The sequence below is a fragment of the Bufo gargarizans genome, chromosome 1 (genome assembly GCF_014858855.1).
Source record: "Bufo gargarizans isolate SCDJY-AF-19 chromosome 1, ASM1485885v1, whole genome shotgun sequence".
Lineage (NCBI taxonomy): Eukaryota > Metazoa > Chordata > Amphibia > Anura > Bufonidae > Bufo > Bufo gargarizans.
In genome coordinates this window covers 606,228,998-606,244,564 of record NC_058080.1, presented here as the reverse complement: position 1 = coordinate 606,244,564, position 15,567 = coordinate 606,228,998, and positions in this window count along the sequence as shown.

Here is a 15,567-nt window from a genome sequence, read left to right as displayed (position 1 = left end):
GTCTTATCCCTAGACAAGCTAAGTGTTTTTTGTTTTTTTAACAGGCTTAATTTTATTATCACCTATTATCCCAAATGTTTTCTGGAAGGGGTGATGTTGACGATCTGGTGCTGATTTTACAAAAGGGGGTGGTTGTCTCTGTATTACACTCAGACCTGGAGGGGATGGTGTTGGAGGCTCAGGGGGGTGCCCCGGTCTCCTGCCCCCCAGGAAAGATGTTTGTGCCTTTGAATTTTGTGCCTTGAAATATTAAAAGAACAGCATAACTCTAAACTCGCTGGGCACCCTGGTAGTAGGGCAACCTCGGAGCTATTGTCTCGTCGTTTTTGGTGACCGAGGTTGCACCAGGATGTCATTGATTTTGTGTCTACCTGCATGACCTGTGCACGCGCTAAAGTCACTCATACTCGTCCAGTGCGGTCTCTGTTGCCACTGGTCATTCCCAACAGACCGTGGAGACACCTGTCGATGGATTTTATTACTGACCTACCTGTATCTGCGGGTAAAACCGGGTAGTAGTAGAAAGGTTAAGTAAAATGGTACATTTCCTTGCCTTACCTAGCTCAGGTTTTTATCAGTTAAATTGTGAAGCTTCACGGGGTCCCTTCCGATGTTATTTCCAATCAGGGAACCCAATTTATTTCTTAATATTGGAGAGCTTTTTGTTCTCGTCTTGTGGTACATTTGTCCTTTTCCTTAGCCTTCCATCCACAGTCGAACGGCCAAACCAATCGCACCAACCAAAACCTAGAGACTTACTTTAGGTGTTTTGTGTCTGAAAATCAGGAGGAATGGTCATCTTACTTACCTATAGCAGAGTTTTCTATAAACATTATCAAGAGTCAACTGGTAAGTCACCATTTTTTGGTGCATATGATTTTCATCCTCAATTTTGCACTTTCAGTGAGGGGGAGCCTTCTGGGATCCCTGAAGAACGGTTTACGCCATCACACTCTTCTGTATGGCGAAATGTTCAAAGCAATTTGAAAAGTATGGGAGGCAGATATAAATGTATGGCTGATAAAAAACATTCGTCAAGTCCAGACCTAGGGGTGAATGACTATGTGTGGTGGTCGACTAGAAATATTAAGTTAAATGTTATATCTTGGAAATTGGGTTCGAGATTTATCGGTCCTTATAAAATAGTCACCGTCATTAACCCTGTGGCATTTCGCCTGGAGATGCCTCAAACTTTGAAAATTCATAATGTATTTAATAAATTGTTGCTCAAAAAGTATGTTGCACCTCCGGAACCATCACCATTACCGCCCCCTCCAATTATTGTCAATGGCAATTTGGAGTCTCAGGTGGCAAGAATTGTTGATTCTCATTTTGTTTGTCGCTCCCTTCAATATCTGGTGAAAAAAGAATGTGGGTGCCAGCGTCAGAAGTAAACGCCAGCAGATTAATTTGTTTTTTCCACATTTCTCATCCAGAGAAACCTGGTCCTGAGTGTCCGGTGGCCTCTCATATAAAGGGGGGTACTGTCATGAGGGTGTCATGACCTATCACTGACCCAGTGTTGCATGGGGTCAAAAGGTTGCAGCGGGTGGCTACTCGCTCGGTTTCAAGAGATCACTCCATGACCTAGTGGTGGGAATTAATTCTGGTCCAGATTTTCCTGCTTAGGTTTGCAATCCTTTTTGTCCCATTTAGGAACCTGTAGCTTTTCCTTTCAGCTGTTCTTTGTCAGACACTCCCAGCTACTATATATTCTCACTTTCTGCTTCCCTTGTTGCCAGATATAGACCTTCTTTCCAGATCTTCCATTCTGACCTTTGGTAGAGTTGGAGTTGCTATGAAGCTGTTGGAACTGGTGCTGTCCGATCTCTGGATCTCTCCTGTTTGTTGTCTCCATTCTGGGATTGTTTGTGTTGTTTGTCCTTTCCCTGTTGTTACCCTAGGTGTCAGTGGTGAGGACTAGTGCTCCCACAGCCCTACTCACTACCTAGGGCTTATTTCAGGGTAAGACAGGGGCGAGGAATGTGATCGGCGTATGGGTTAGCAGCCTGTCTCGGGACGTTAGGGAAGCCAGGTGCCAGTGCTAGGTGAGTTAGGGGTCACCACTCCTCCCTCTCCCTAGTGAAGGGGTACTCCCCTTCCCTCCCCTATGCGGAGCACATCTGTTACCTGCCATATCAGATGTGATAGATATAGAACAAGTGACTCTTCTGTAAGTTTCTAACATATCTTTAGACTCTTCTTTCTATGAGACCTGAAATGTCGATATGGTTCCACTGATTCCAGGATGCAGGTGTGTGAAAAGGAAAGGTCTTTGACTGATGGGGCTGGCACCTCAGGGAGATGCAAAAGGTTGTATATTATAAAAGTTGTATATTATTCTAAACAGATACAAAAATAGTTGGGAATTCTGTAACAGGTCAAAATAAGTTGTCTTACTTATAACGTTATTTCCAGGACGTCCCTCCATGACAGCACCCATGGAGGTTGTCCTATTGGTCTCTGTAGGGACAGGAAGCGAGAGAGATTAAAAGGCCCCCTCCCCTCCCACTCTCCAGTGTTCTTCCTGTCCCTACAGGGATCGGAGCAGAGAGAATCTTTCCCGACTCTGGGAATCTATTTCAGGGCCGAGCCTGGTCGGGGGGGTCTCCCTCTCCTCTTCAGGCTCTGGAGGGCCCTGGGGCTAGCACCTCTCTGGGTAGGGGTCCCCTAGCTTCCCCCGATACCTGTTTTTCCTTTCCGCATCAAGCTGTGGGTGGCCGCGGTATCGGGGAGCCGAAGCCGCTTCTTCCGGGTTCGGGAGCTCTGGGATCGGCTGCGGCTCCTGCGCTCGGCGCTCCTCCCGTTGACGTGCAGGCCCATGTGACCGGAAGTGAGGTCACATGGGCGGAAGCAAGATGGCGGCGCCCAGGGAACGCTGAGCCCGGCGGAATGCACGCAAGGGGGGGTCGACTCTTCGTTTGAATGAGTCCCCCCCCCACCTGGATTTAAGGAGGCGGAGCCGCGCGGCAACGGGTGGACCAGGTAGGACATAAATTGTGTGTCAGTTTGATTGTCCAAGCGTGGTATAGAGGTCCAGATGTCAGCTATGGATTCTAGCGCAGACATCCCTAACCCGAGTCATGTAAGTAGTGAGGCTTGTATTCCGGTCCCTCTCTCTCTTCTTGGCACTGGACTAATGGTCTCTCTCTCTTCCATACCAGGGAGAGAAAGACACCACGGTTAAAACGCTGGGAGAACCCAAAAAGAAACCCAGAAGATGTGCTCTGTGCTCAAAGAGACTGGGGGACGCACATGTAAAAGCCCTGTGTAGCGACTGCCTGGCAAAGATCCTCAGAGACGAACAATCCTCCCTTTTGGCTGATCTGAGGGTGATTGTGAAGGAGGAGATCCAAGCGGCCAGCTCTAGTATAGCACAGAGACCCTGTGCCGTCTCCCCTCCCCCCAAGAGACCCCGTGTTCTTAGGGAGTCAGATTCTGAGGAAGAAGGTTTATATCTGTCAGAAGGGGAAACCTCAAAGGGGGATGATGATCAGGGCTCATCTTATAGGGCCGACGACCAGAGAAGATATCTCTTCTCGCAAGAAGATCTAGATCCCCTCCTGTCGGCTGTAAGGCAGACAATGGATATAGAGGAGGAAGAACAGACTCGCTCGATACAGGACGAGATGTTCGGCGGCTTAAAAGCTAAGAAGAAAAAGTTGTTCCCGGTAAACGAGACCTTAAAGGACCTAGTCATAGACGAGTGGGCAGATGCCGATAGAAAATTGTACATCCCACGGGAGTTTAAGAACAGACTATTGTTCAACTCAGAGGACACAAAACTGTGGGATATAGTTCCTAAAGTTGACATTCAAGTGGCAAAGGTGGTAAAGAGAACCACTCTCCCCTTTGAAGACTCAGCCCAGCTAAAGGAACCAATGGATCGGAAGATCGACGGTTTGCTCAAAAGAGCATGGGAAGTGTCGGCCAACAGCATAAATACCAAAATTGCTGCTACCTCCGTGGCCAGATCTCTGTGTTTATGGGTGAACCAGCTGGAGGAACATCTCAAGCGGGACACCCCTAAGGAAGAAATTCTGGCATCCCTGCCTCTCTTTAAGATGGCCGCATCCTTTGTAGCAGACGCCTCGGCAGAGTCCATAAGGTTCGCAGCAAAAACAGACTCCCTAACAAATACGGCAAGGAGAGCCCTGTGGCTAAAATCCTGGTCTGGGGATATAGCCTCCAAGAATAAATTATGCGCCTTACCTCTTAAAGGTTCTCACCTCTTTGGTCCGGTACTGGACGAGATCCTGGAGAAAACAGCGGACAGAAAGAAAGGGTTTCCGGAGGAAAAAGGCAAGAAACCCTTGCCCTTTCGTAAGACGACCAGCAGCTTCCAGGGCACTCCCAGAGGTAAAGGGAAGACAGGAAGGTGGAGCTACCCCAAAGGAGGAAAAGGTCGGGGTTTCCTTTTTAATCCCAACTCCAAGCCTGAGAAACAATGACGCCAGACCAGTAGGGGGCAGACTTCAGTTCTTTTGGGAAGAATGGACCCGGATAACCAAGAACCAATACATCCTGGAATCCATCCAGAAAGGGTTCAAGATAGAGTTTCGCCTTCCCCCTCCTCATCTTTTTCAGGCCACAATATTTCAGTCGACCTCCCTGCAGAATCAACTTCTGGCGGACATCCAAAAACTTCTGAGTTTGGGCGCAATAGTACAAGTCCCTCCTTCAGAAGAATTCAAGGGTCACTATTCAAAGCTCTTCCTCATAACCAAACCGGATGGCTCCAAGAGAACCATAATCAACCTGAAATTCCTAAACAAATGGATAACACATCACCACTTCAAGATGGAATCAATAAAATCCGCAATTCCGTTGATAAGCCCAGGGGCGTTCCTATGCACCCTGGATCTAAAGGACGCTTATTACCACGTCCCCATTCACCCTCAGTACCAACAATACTTGAGGTTCGCAATCAAGAAGGATGGCAGGATTATGCATTTCCAGTTCCAATGTCTCCCGTTTGGGATCTCATCAGCCCCACGGATCTTTACAAAGGTAGTGGCGGAGATAGTTGCCTGTCTAAGACAGAGACAGGTAACTATAATTCCCTACCTAGACGATTTTCTGCTTGTGGCAGACTCACAGGAGGAGTTAGAGCTTCACAAAGAATGGACTCTATCTTTGCTCACACGTCTAGGATGGAAAATAAACCTGGAGAAATCAGACCTACATCCAGCAACACAAAAGAAGTTCCTAGGAACCCTCCTAAACTCCGTGACCCAATATTCTCTTCTTCCCCAGGACAAGCAGGTCAGTATAAGGGAAAGAATAAGAGCCTTCAAACTAAAGAAAAAACGGACTCTACGGGAAGCCATGCAAGTCCTGGGTCTGATGACCTCATGCATCACAACAGTTCCTTGGGCCCAATTCCATTCAAGAACTCTCCAAGCGGAAGTCCTCTCTTCTTGGGACAAGGACCACAGATCTCTGAACGCCAGGATATCTCTTTCGGACAGAGCAGTAAGCTCCCTCTCCTGGTGGTTGTTAGCAAGAAACCTGTCCCGGGGGATTTCCTGGAACACGTTACCACTCAGAACGTTAACCACGGACGCAAGCAGCCAGGGTTGGGGGGCTCACATAGAGGATCAGTTCTTTCAGGGCAGCTGGTCAAATACAGACGCCCTACGATCCTCAAACTACCGGGAGCTAAAAGCGGTCTGGGAGTCCCTGAGGGCGGCAGAACATCTCCTCATAGGTCATCATGTCCGAGTTCTATCAGACAACATAACAACTGTCTGCTACATAAAGAGACAAGGGGGGACGAAGAATCCTCATCTCCAGCGGCTAGCGGATCTCATCTTCAGCTGGTCAGAGGAAAAGATCTTATCCATTTCAGCCACACACCTGAAAGGGTCTCTCAATCGCACAGCGGACTTTCTAAGCCGACAGTTAGTCAGGCCAGGGGAATGGAAATTGAACCAGGAGGTATTCCAGTTGATTTGCCAGCAGTGGGGGAGACCTCAGGTGGATTTATTCGCGTCCAGCAGAAATACTCAGCTGGACTGTTTCTTCTCGCTAGACCCAAGAGGAGGACCACTGGCGGTGGATGCTCTTTCCCAACCGTGGGACATGAGTCTAGCCTACGCTTTTCCCCCACTTCTCCTCATACCGCAGATCCTGAAAAAATTGAGAGGGTGCTCATCCACGCTGATTTTGATAGCCCCAGCTTGGCCCAAGAGAGCCTGGTTTTCGGTTCTAAAGACTATGTCCATCAGGGATCCAATATCCCTTCCAAAAAGACAGGATCTTCTATCACAAGGTCCTCTGTTGCACCCCAACCTGGACAAACTGAACCTTACAGCATGGATCCTGAGAGGCAGACCTTAAGGAATAAAGGACTCTCGGACAAGGTAATTTCAACTTTACAGAGCTGCCGCAAACCTGTCACAAGAGCAATATACAACAAGGTCTGGAAGAAGTTCTCATCCTGGTTGTCACAGAACCATACAGATTCCGCATCCCCCACAGTGGGTTGTATTTTAGAGTTCCTTCAGGAGGGGTTCGATGCAGGTCTGAAACCCAGCACACTCAAGGTACAGGTTTCGGCTCTCAGCTGTTGTCTCGATAGTCCCCTTGCAGACCATAGGTGGATTAAAAGCTTTCTAAAAGCAGCTTCTAGATTGAGACCCACCTTGAGACAGTCGGTCCCCCCGTGGAGTCTAAACATAGTTTTAGAAGGGTTATGTGATCCTCCTTTTGAGCCGATTGGGCAGACATCCGAAAAATTTCTGTCTCTAAAAGCGGTGTTCCTTCTGGCTATAACCACAGCCCGCAGGATAGGGGAAATCCAGGCCTTATCAATTAAACAACCTTATCTAAGGATTCTGGATGACCGCATAATCTTGAGGCCGGATCCAGCTTTTCTTCCCAAGGTGGTCTCTACTTTCCATAGAGAACAGGAGCTAACACTCCCTTCATTTTGTTCCTTTCCCAAAAATATACAGGAGGAAAGATTCCAGAGGCTGGACGTTAGAAGAACAATCCTAGCCTATCTGGACAGAACCAGTTCCTGGAGGAGATCAAGTAATCTGTTCATCCAGTTCGGTGGGAAAAATAGAGGCTTGAAAGCATCAAAACAGACGCTGGCACGGTGGATTAAGGACACCATCAGAGAAACATACAGACTGCAGGAAATGGCCTGCCCCTTAAATCTGAAGGCACATTCCACGAGAGCGATGGCAACTTCCTGGGCTGAAAGGGCCGACGCTACAGTTGACCAGATTTGCAAGGCTGCAACCTGGTCTAACTTCCTGACTTTCGCCAAGCATTATAGGCTTGATGTATTGGCCGGACAGGACTTGGCCTTTGGGCGAAAAGTCCTTCAGGCAGTAGTCCCCCCCCTAGGAGATTCAGTTGTTAGTTCTCCATGGGTGCTGTCATGGAGGGACGTCCTGGAAATACTGGTTTAGTTTACCGGTAAATCCTTTTCCAGGAGTCCGACATGACAGCACCCTGTACTACCCTCCCTGTTATGCTGGTTCCAGCCTTGTAAGCAGTGTGAATATAACATTGTATTAATAAAGGTGTTGGATCCTATCCGGTGTAGTAATTTGAAAGAACACTGGAGAGTGGGAGGGGAGGGGGCCTTTTAATCTCTCTCGCTTCCTGTCCCTACAGAGACCAATAGGACAACCTCCATGGGTGCTGTCATGTCGGACTCCTGGAAAAGGATTTACCGGTAAACTAAACCAGTATTTTTGTAATACCATAACAATTCTAATTTCACATAAATATCTGTTACAGAGAAAAGACTTTATTATTCAGAAAGTGTCTTGTCATCCAGTTAAACACCATATATTAATATTCTAAGACAGTGCCAGTATTACTTTAGCTTGTGTTAAGTAGGTTATTGAATTAAATGAGACACAAGTCAACAAATTAAGACAAATGAGAATTAGTGACTTTGGAAGGCTTGTCATGTCTTGGCTGTGTGTTCTCAAATTTGAGCATTCTGAGCCAAAACCTTGATGAATTCATGACTTGTTTTATCTATCTGTGTAATTATGTAATTACAATATTTTTGGCTGTGTAGCATGGTAGGTTACATGTTCTACATATGAGTTAAACCACCAGAAATAAAGTTCTTTCAGAAAATTTGTTTTTAAAGATCCATCATTACATTGTGAAATAGTTACACAGGTTAAAAAAAAACAAAAAACTATTTCATCACGTTCAAACTTTCTCAGACCAATTATGTAACATTAATTGTTAGATATAACCCTCAATGCTATTTGCTATTAGATAAGCATGTAGCCCTTTTTTTAAAATGCTGGCATAGTATCTGCCATTAATAGCTCTTGGGGTAGTACATTCCACAGTTTAACTACGCTCACATTCATGCCGCCCTCCTGCTGTTTAGTGTGGGTGCGGATGCCTACCCACTTAACATGTCATCTGGCCTCCTGGTTGCCAACATCCTCTACATGCTGCTGCCTCCATGTTGCTACCTGCTGCTCCCTTAGAGGGCTGGAGGGGTGCCTTAAATACACAGAGACACTCAGCCATTGGCTGGAGAAGGTTTCAGGAGCATGCACACTAGCCCCTTAAGAGGCCAGAAGTGAGCGTGCTTCCAAGTCCAAGTTCAGTCTACTTCACAAACTGCCTACCTTGTATTGGCCTCATCACTACTCCACTTGCAAGTCTTTCCTGTGCATGCTTTAACAGTGTGGTACCTGGATCACTAAAACCCAGCATTCTAGTCTTGGTGACTGTTCAAACTACACCTGCGGTTTTAGTGTGTTTTGGTTATTCTGAGTGACAGGTGCTTGCATAAGAGTCACTGACCCAAGTGAGTCAGCTGACAACTACATTGGGACTATCCCAGGGAGTAGTGATCTGTATGCTAACCTGCAGCAATATCCAGATCGCTGTACAGGGAAAAAAGGGTCAATAGTAGTGATGGACGAACATTGTCCGGGAAGATTCGTGAACGCACGTTCGCGATCAAATGTTCGCGAAACGCATGTTTGTGGCGGGCCCCATTCCTTTTAATGGGAGGCGAACCTGAAAAACCTTCAGGTCACATTTGCAGCCAGCAAACACTTACTAGAAATACACAAATAGTCCCACAACACGGACAGTGATATACCTTAGGGGGATCATTGCCAAAAATTCCCACAAAAAATATGTATTTTAATCAGAGGCCATTTTTATGCGTCCTAAAAGGAAACTCTCAAAAATGTGCCCTGCTGGAGCCTAGAACATTTTTATTTCCTATCGGTTTGATGTATACAAATGTGCAGCACTCCATGTTTTTGTATCCTGCAGAGTCGATAAAAAAATGCATACGTTAACGTAATTTTTTTTGCATACGTTAACGTAAAATTTTTTCTACCATGGAACTGTATGGTGAACGGACGCCAATGTTCGGCATTAGTCCTCATGCACACGAACGTGCCGTTTTTTGCAATTTGCGGAACGGAACGGGCGTTGGCAATATAAATATCTATTCTTGTCCACAAAGCGCAGACAAGAATAGGAGATGTTATACTTTTTTAGCGGGGCCATGGAACAGAGCCCAGGATGCGGACAGCACACGGAGTGCTGTCCGCATCTTTTGTGGACCCAAACAACGGTCGTGTGCAGGAGGCCTCAGTCTGAGGCATTTGTTAACACATACATTTTTGGTGTGCATTAAATGGTTGGCAAAAAGAGGTTGTGAACCCAGCTCTACAGGGAGTGCAGAATTATTAGGCAAGTTGTATTTTTGAGGATTAATTTTAATATTGAACAACAACCATGTTCTCAATGAACCCAAAAAAACTTATTAATATCAAAGCTGAATATTTTTGGAAGTAGTTTTCAGTTTGTTTTTAGTTTTAGCTATTTTAGGGGGATTTCTGTGTGTGCAGGTGACTATTACTGTGCATAATTATTAGGCAACTTAACAAAAAACAAATATATACCCATTTCAATTATTTATTTTTACCAGTGAAACCAATATAACATCTCAACATTCACAAATATACATTTCTGACATTCAAAAACAAAACAAAAACAAATCAGTGACCAATATAGCCACCTTTCTTTGCAAGGACACTCAAAAGCCTGCCATCCATGGATTCTGTCAGTGTTTTGATCTGTTCACCATCAACATTGCGTGCAGCAGCAACCACAGCCTCCCAGACACTGTTCAGAGAGGTGTACTGTTTTCCCTCTTTGTAAATCTCACATTTGATGATGGACCACAGGTTCTCAATGGGGTTCAGATCAGGTGAACAAGGAGGCCATGTCATTAGTTTTTCTTCTTTTATACCCTTTCTTGCCAGCCACGCTGTGGAGTACTTGGACGCGTGTGATGGAGCATTGTCCTGCATGAAAATCATGTTTTTCTTGAAGGATGCAGACTTCTTCCTGTACCACTGCTTGAAGAAGGTGTCTTCCAGAAACTGGCAGTAGGACTGGGAGTTGAGCTTGACTCCATCCTCAACCCGAAAAGGCCCCACAAGCTCATCTTTGATGATACCAGCCCAAACCAGTACTCCACCTCCACCTTGCTGGCGTCTGAGTCGGACTGGAGCTCTCTGCCCTTTACCAATCCAGCCACGGGCCCATCTATCTGGCCCATCAAGACTCACTCTCATTTCATCAGTCCATAAAACCTTAGAAAAATCAGTCTTGAGATATTTCTTGGCCCAGTCTTGACGTTTCAGCTTGTGTGTCTTGTTCAGTGGTGGTCGTCTTTCAGCCTTTCTTACCTTGGCCATGTCTCTGAGTATTGCACACCTTGTGCTTTTGGGCACTCCAGTGATGTTGCAGCTCTGAAATATGGCCAAACTGGTGGCAAGTGGCATCTTGGCAGCTGCACGCTTGACTTTTCTCAGTTCATGGGCAGTTATTTTGCGCCTTGGTTTTTCCACACGCTTCTTGCGACCCTGTTGACTATTTTGAATGAAACGCTTGATTGTTCGATGATCACGCTTCAGAAGCTTTGCAATTTTAAGAGTGCTGCATCCCTCTGCAAGATATCTCACTATTTTTGCCTTTTCTGAGCCTGTCAAGTCCTTCTTTTGACCCATTTTGCCAAAGGAAAGGAAGTTGCCTAATAATTATGCACACCTGATATGGGGTGTTGATGTCATTAGACCACACCCCTTCTCATTACAGAGATGCACATCACTTAATATGCTTAATTGGTAGTAGGCTTTCGAGCCTATACAGCTTGGAGTAAGACAACATGCATAAAGAGGATGATGTGGTCAAAATACTCATTTGCCTAATAATTCTGCACTCCCTGTAGTGTCAGAATAAGCACCAGTACACAGCGGAGCAGCGTGGCGGAGAGGGGAGGCCGCCATATACTGACAGAGCGCTATCTGGTCCTGGTGGTCAAGGATTAGGACTGTGTTTCCCAAGGATCATTTTCTACTGGGAAATACAGGGCACAGTATAATACATTAGAATACATATAATATAAAGATATTATCCCTACCCCTGAATAATAATATATTAGGTGGTCATTTATTATATAGAAATACGTCTGTTAGGCGTATTTCTGACACAGATTGTGGCGCAAAGGTCCTTAGCACCACAATCTACATATTTTCCCCTCTTATGCCAGGTCTAGAAAAGGATGGCGTGGACAGGAAAAGGGATACAGTTACGGCCATTCCGTTATTGCATACCCCCGCCATACATTGACCGGATGACACCTCTGTACAGTGACCGGATATAACCACCATACCGTGACCAGATTAAAAGGTATAAGAAGGCACAGTACAGGGAATGACTAGGGGCACTGCACAGGGTGTAGGAATAGGGCCCAATGCAGGGTATAAGGGGGCACAGTATGGGGTGAGGGGCACAGTACAGAGTGGGGGGAACAGTCACATTACCCTGTGACATTAAAAGGTCCTTATGGTGAATGCGGTTCATATGTCACCATAATGAGAGGCAGAGGAATGAGACAGGGGTGTGATTATGTGGCTAGAGATAAAGAATTTAACGGGCCCCAAAAATTAGACAATAGGCATTCACCTGACGGCAAAGAAATTTGGATTCTGTGGCTGGAAGTACATTATGCGTTCACAGGATAAATATGTAACTATCGGCCAGTACAGGCCCCAAAAATTAGGCATTCACCTGACATAAAAGGCCTTTTAGGCCGCTGTATATACATAAGGCTAGGACCATTCTTAGTTCTGTGTGGTGGCGGATATGTGTGGGCTGGCATGAGGAAATTCAATTACACGTGGTCATCACAGGTGTTGGATTCCTCCGAGATCTATGCCTCATTCATTTTAAAAAATGTGAGGTATTCCACACTGTTGTGAGCTAGGCGAGTGCGCTTATCGGTCACGATCCCCCCTGCTACGCTGAACTTCTTTTGGACAGGACAATCAAGGAGGGGTAAGCCAAGAGTTCCATGGCAAATTGTGCCAGCTCTGGCCACAGGTCAAGCCTGCACTCCCAGTAGTCGAGGGGTTCCTTGCTTCTCAGAGCATCTATATCGTCCGTTAACCCAATGTAGTCGGACACCTGTTGGTCTAGGCATTCCCTGAGGCTGGATATGGAGGGCGGCTGTCGATGGGTTGGCTGCAAGAATGATCTCATATCCGAAGTGACCAACACATCTTCAAACCGCCATCTTTTTGCAGGCAAGGTAGGATTGGTACCCGCATATGTTTCACTGTGGGTGGAAACTCCTCTGCCAGTGCCCGCAACAGCAGAATGCAGCATCTCTCACAGCAAGGCCTGGAAATGCTGCATTATGAGAGCCCTCTGTGATGCTGGTAACATGTCTGCCATTTTGTGTTTGTACCGGGGGTCTAAGTAGGTTGCCACCCAGTACTGGTCCTTGTCGTTTATGCTTTTTACACGGGGCTCCCTCTTCAAGCACTGGAGCATGAAGGCCCCCATTTGCACTAAATTGGAAGCGGTGGAGCACCCTGGATCCTGCCCATCGCCCAGGAGAATGTCATCCTTGGTTTCCTTCCCCCAGCCATGGACAACACCAGGGATCCCCCAAAAGTTTAAAGCCTGCTCCTCTTGCTTTTCCTCCTCCTCCTCCCAGCCACCATCAAACTTTCTCATCTTTCAGCTCCTGCTCCTCGACGGCTTGGTCATTGACACAATGCAATGCACGCTCCAGAAATAAGGCATAAGGTACGATGTCACTGATGGTGCCCTGGCTGCGACTGACCAGTTTGGTGATCTCATCAAATAGCCGCAGAAGTCTGCATGCGTCGGACATGAGCAGCCACTGGTGCAGTGAAAAGAAACCAAGCTCCCCAGAACCTGTCCTGCCACAGAGTTCGTACAGGTAGTCGCTAATGGCACGTTTCTGCTGGAGCAGCCTATCAAGCACATAGAAGGTGGAGTTCCAGCGCGTTGGGCAGTCACAAATATGATGTCTGACAGGCAAGTGGTGTCACTGCTGAACATCAGCAAGGCGAGTCATGGCTGTGTAAGATTTTCTAAAATGGCCAGAAATTTTCCTGGCCTGTCGCAAGACATCCTGGACCCTGGGGTATTTGCAAAAGAATCACTGCACGACTAAGTTCAGGACGTGTGCTATGCATGGCATGTGTGTCATTTTACCCTGTTTCAGCACGCTCAGCAGATTTGCACCTTTGTTGCACACCACTTTACCAACTGTCAAATTGAGCGGGGTTAGCCACTGATCGGCCTGTGAACGCAGAGCTGAAAGCAATGCAGGACCGGTGTGGCTCTTGGCTTCCAGGCACAACAGCCGCAGCATAACATGGAAACGTCTCACCTGGCACGTTGAATAGGTTCTGGGGAGCTTGTGGCGCGCAGCGAAAGAGGCAGTAACAGTGGAAAAGGAGGAGTCAGCCGAGGAGTAGACTGAGGATGGAGTAGGAGGAAGAGAAGAAGAGACCAGCCTGCATGCAATCCGTGGCGGTAACACCAAATCCACACGGGTGCCACGGGTTACATGCTTGATGGCCGTTAAAAGGTTCACCCAGTGGGCAGTAAAAGTTATGTACATAAAGCCCAGCTATACACACAGCTCTGCTACATACACAGTTCTACAATACACGTACAGCTCTGCTAAACACTTACAGCTCGGCTACGCACATAGAGTTCCGTTACATATATCAGCTTTGCAACACACATGCCTTCTCAAAAAGCTGATCAGTGGGGGTCCCGGGTGTCTGACCCCCACCGATCAGATACTGATGACCTATCCTGAGGATAGAGCAAGAAAATTTAGACTAGCACATCCAAAGTCACAGGTGCACATTCATAAAGCTAACATACAAACAGCAAACAAAATATGGCAGTACATTGTTATACATGAAAACAATAGAACTAGGGATTAGGGATAATTCTGGATTAAAGTGGCACTATAGCTGATATACATGAAAAATTGAAGCTCTTTGTGCACCTTTTTGATCAAACGTGTGTCGGCCCATCTACCAATGTCAAAGTGGCTTCTTCAGATGGGTACCTAACACTAAGAACTGCCTCGCCTAGGCCTACCCTAAGTCTAAAATGTTCAGGGTGGTGTAGGAACCCCCTCCCTTTATTTTGACTTCATTTAATTGCTTTTTACACATTGGACAGATAGATAGGATCACTGTTAGGGATATGGGTTGGGTTGATGTAGTGAATGGACACAGGTTACAAGACCAGACCAAGAACTATGACTCAGTAACATCCAGAACAATGGCTCATAAGACATAATATTGTATTTAGTCAGAAACATAACACATCATTGCCCAGAATACACTACAATCCATCTTCTCCTTTAAAATATATGCATTTTAAAGGGGTTGTCTCATCTTGCCATTACTAAGGCGAAATGAGCCCCAACTACCAGCCGACCATAAAACAGCAGAGCACACTGTTGCAGTGCATGAGAGCTATAGAAACAGTGTAGCACAGCAAGCTATGCTGTTCTGAGTTAGGGAAACAGCAAAGTTTGTTGTGCTACACTGTTTCCATGACTTACATGCAACACAACTGAAGCTACTAAAACAGTGGGCGCTGGCGTTTCACTTCAGTGCCCATTAATCTATGTGTGTAACAGAGTTTATACCCTTTAGCCCCTCCTGCATGTCTCTGAGATAATCATTTCTCAGGAATGTGGCCTCAGCTCAATGGCAGATGGGTATGATCTAACTATCCCTAACCCACTACATTACAAAGAAGACTTTATTACATATAATATTAAAGATAATATAAAAGAGACAGAATTAAAAGGGACAGAACCAATCAGTATTTCAAAATACCCTTAAAAATAACAAACAATAAAAATAACATGCTAAAATTAAAATTATTTCCTATATAAATAGTTTTTTAACATTGATATGGGTGGTTTTGTTTCTCATTTAACTCTTGGTGGTCCTGATGTGGATGTTTTTGGGTTGGAGTACCAGTAGTACCACTTTCTATTCGCTCACAATCTTCCATCACTTGACTTTCTGACTCAACAAATGATAAATACTGCACTATTGTGCTCTCATCCTAATTCTTCTCCAGAACCAGTGCTCCTTTATTTCTTTAGTACATAGGGTTCAGGCTCAAAGGAAGGAGATACCATTATTTAGACCTACAGGTTTGAAGCAATAATTTGGCTCCTTGTTT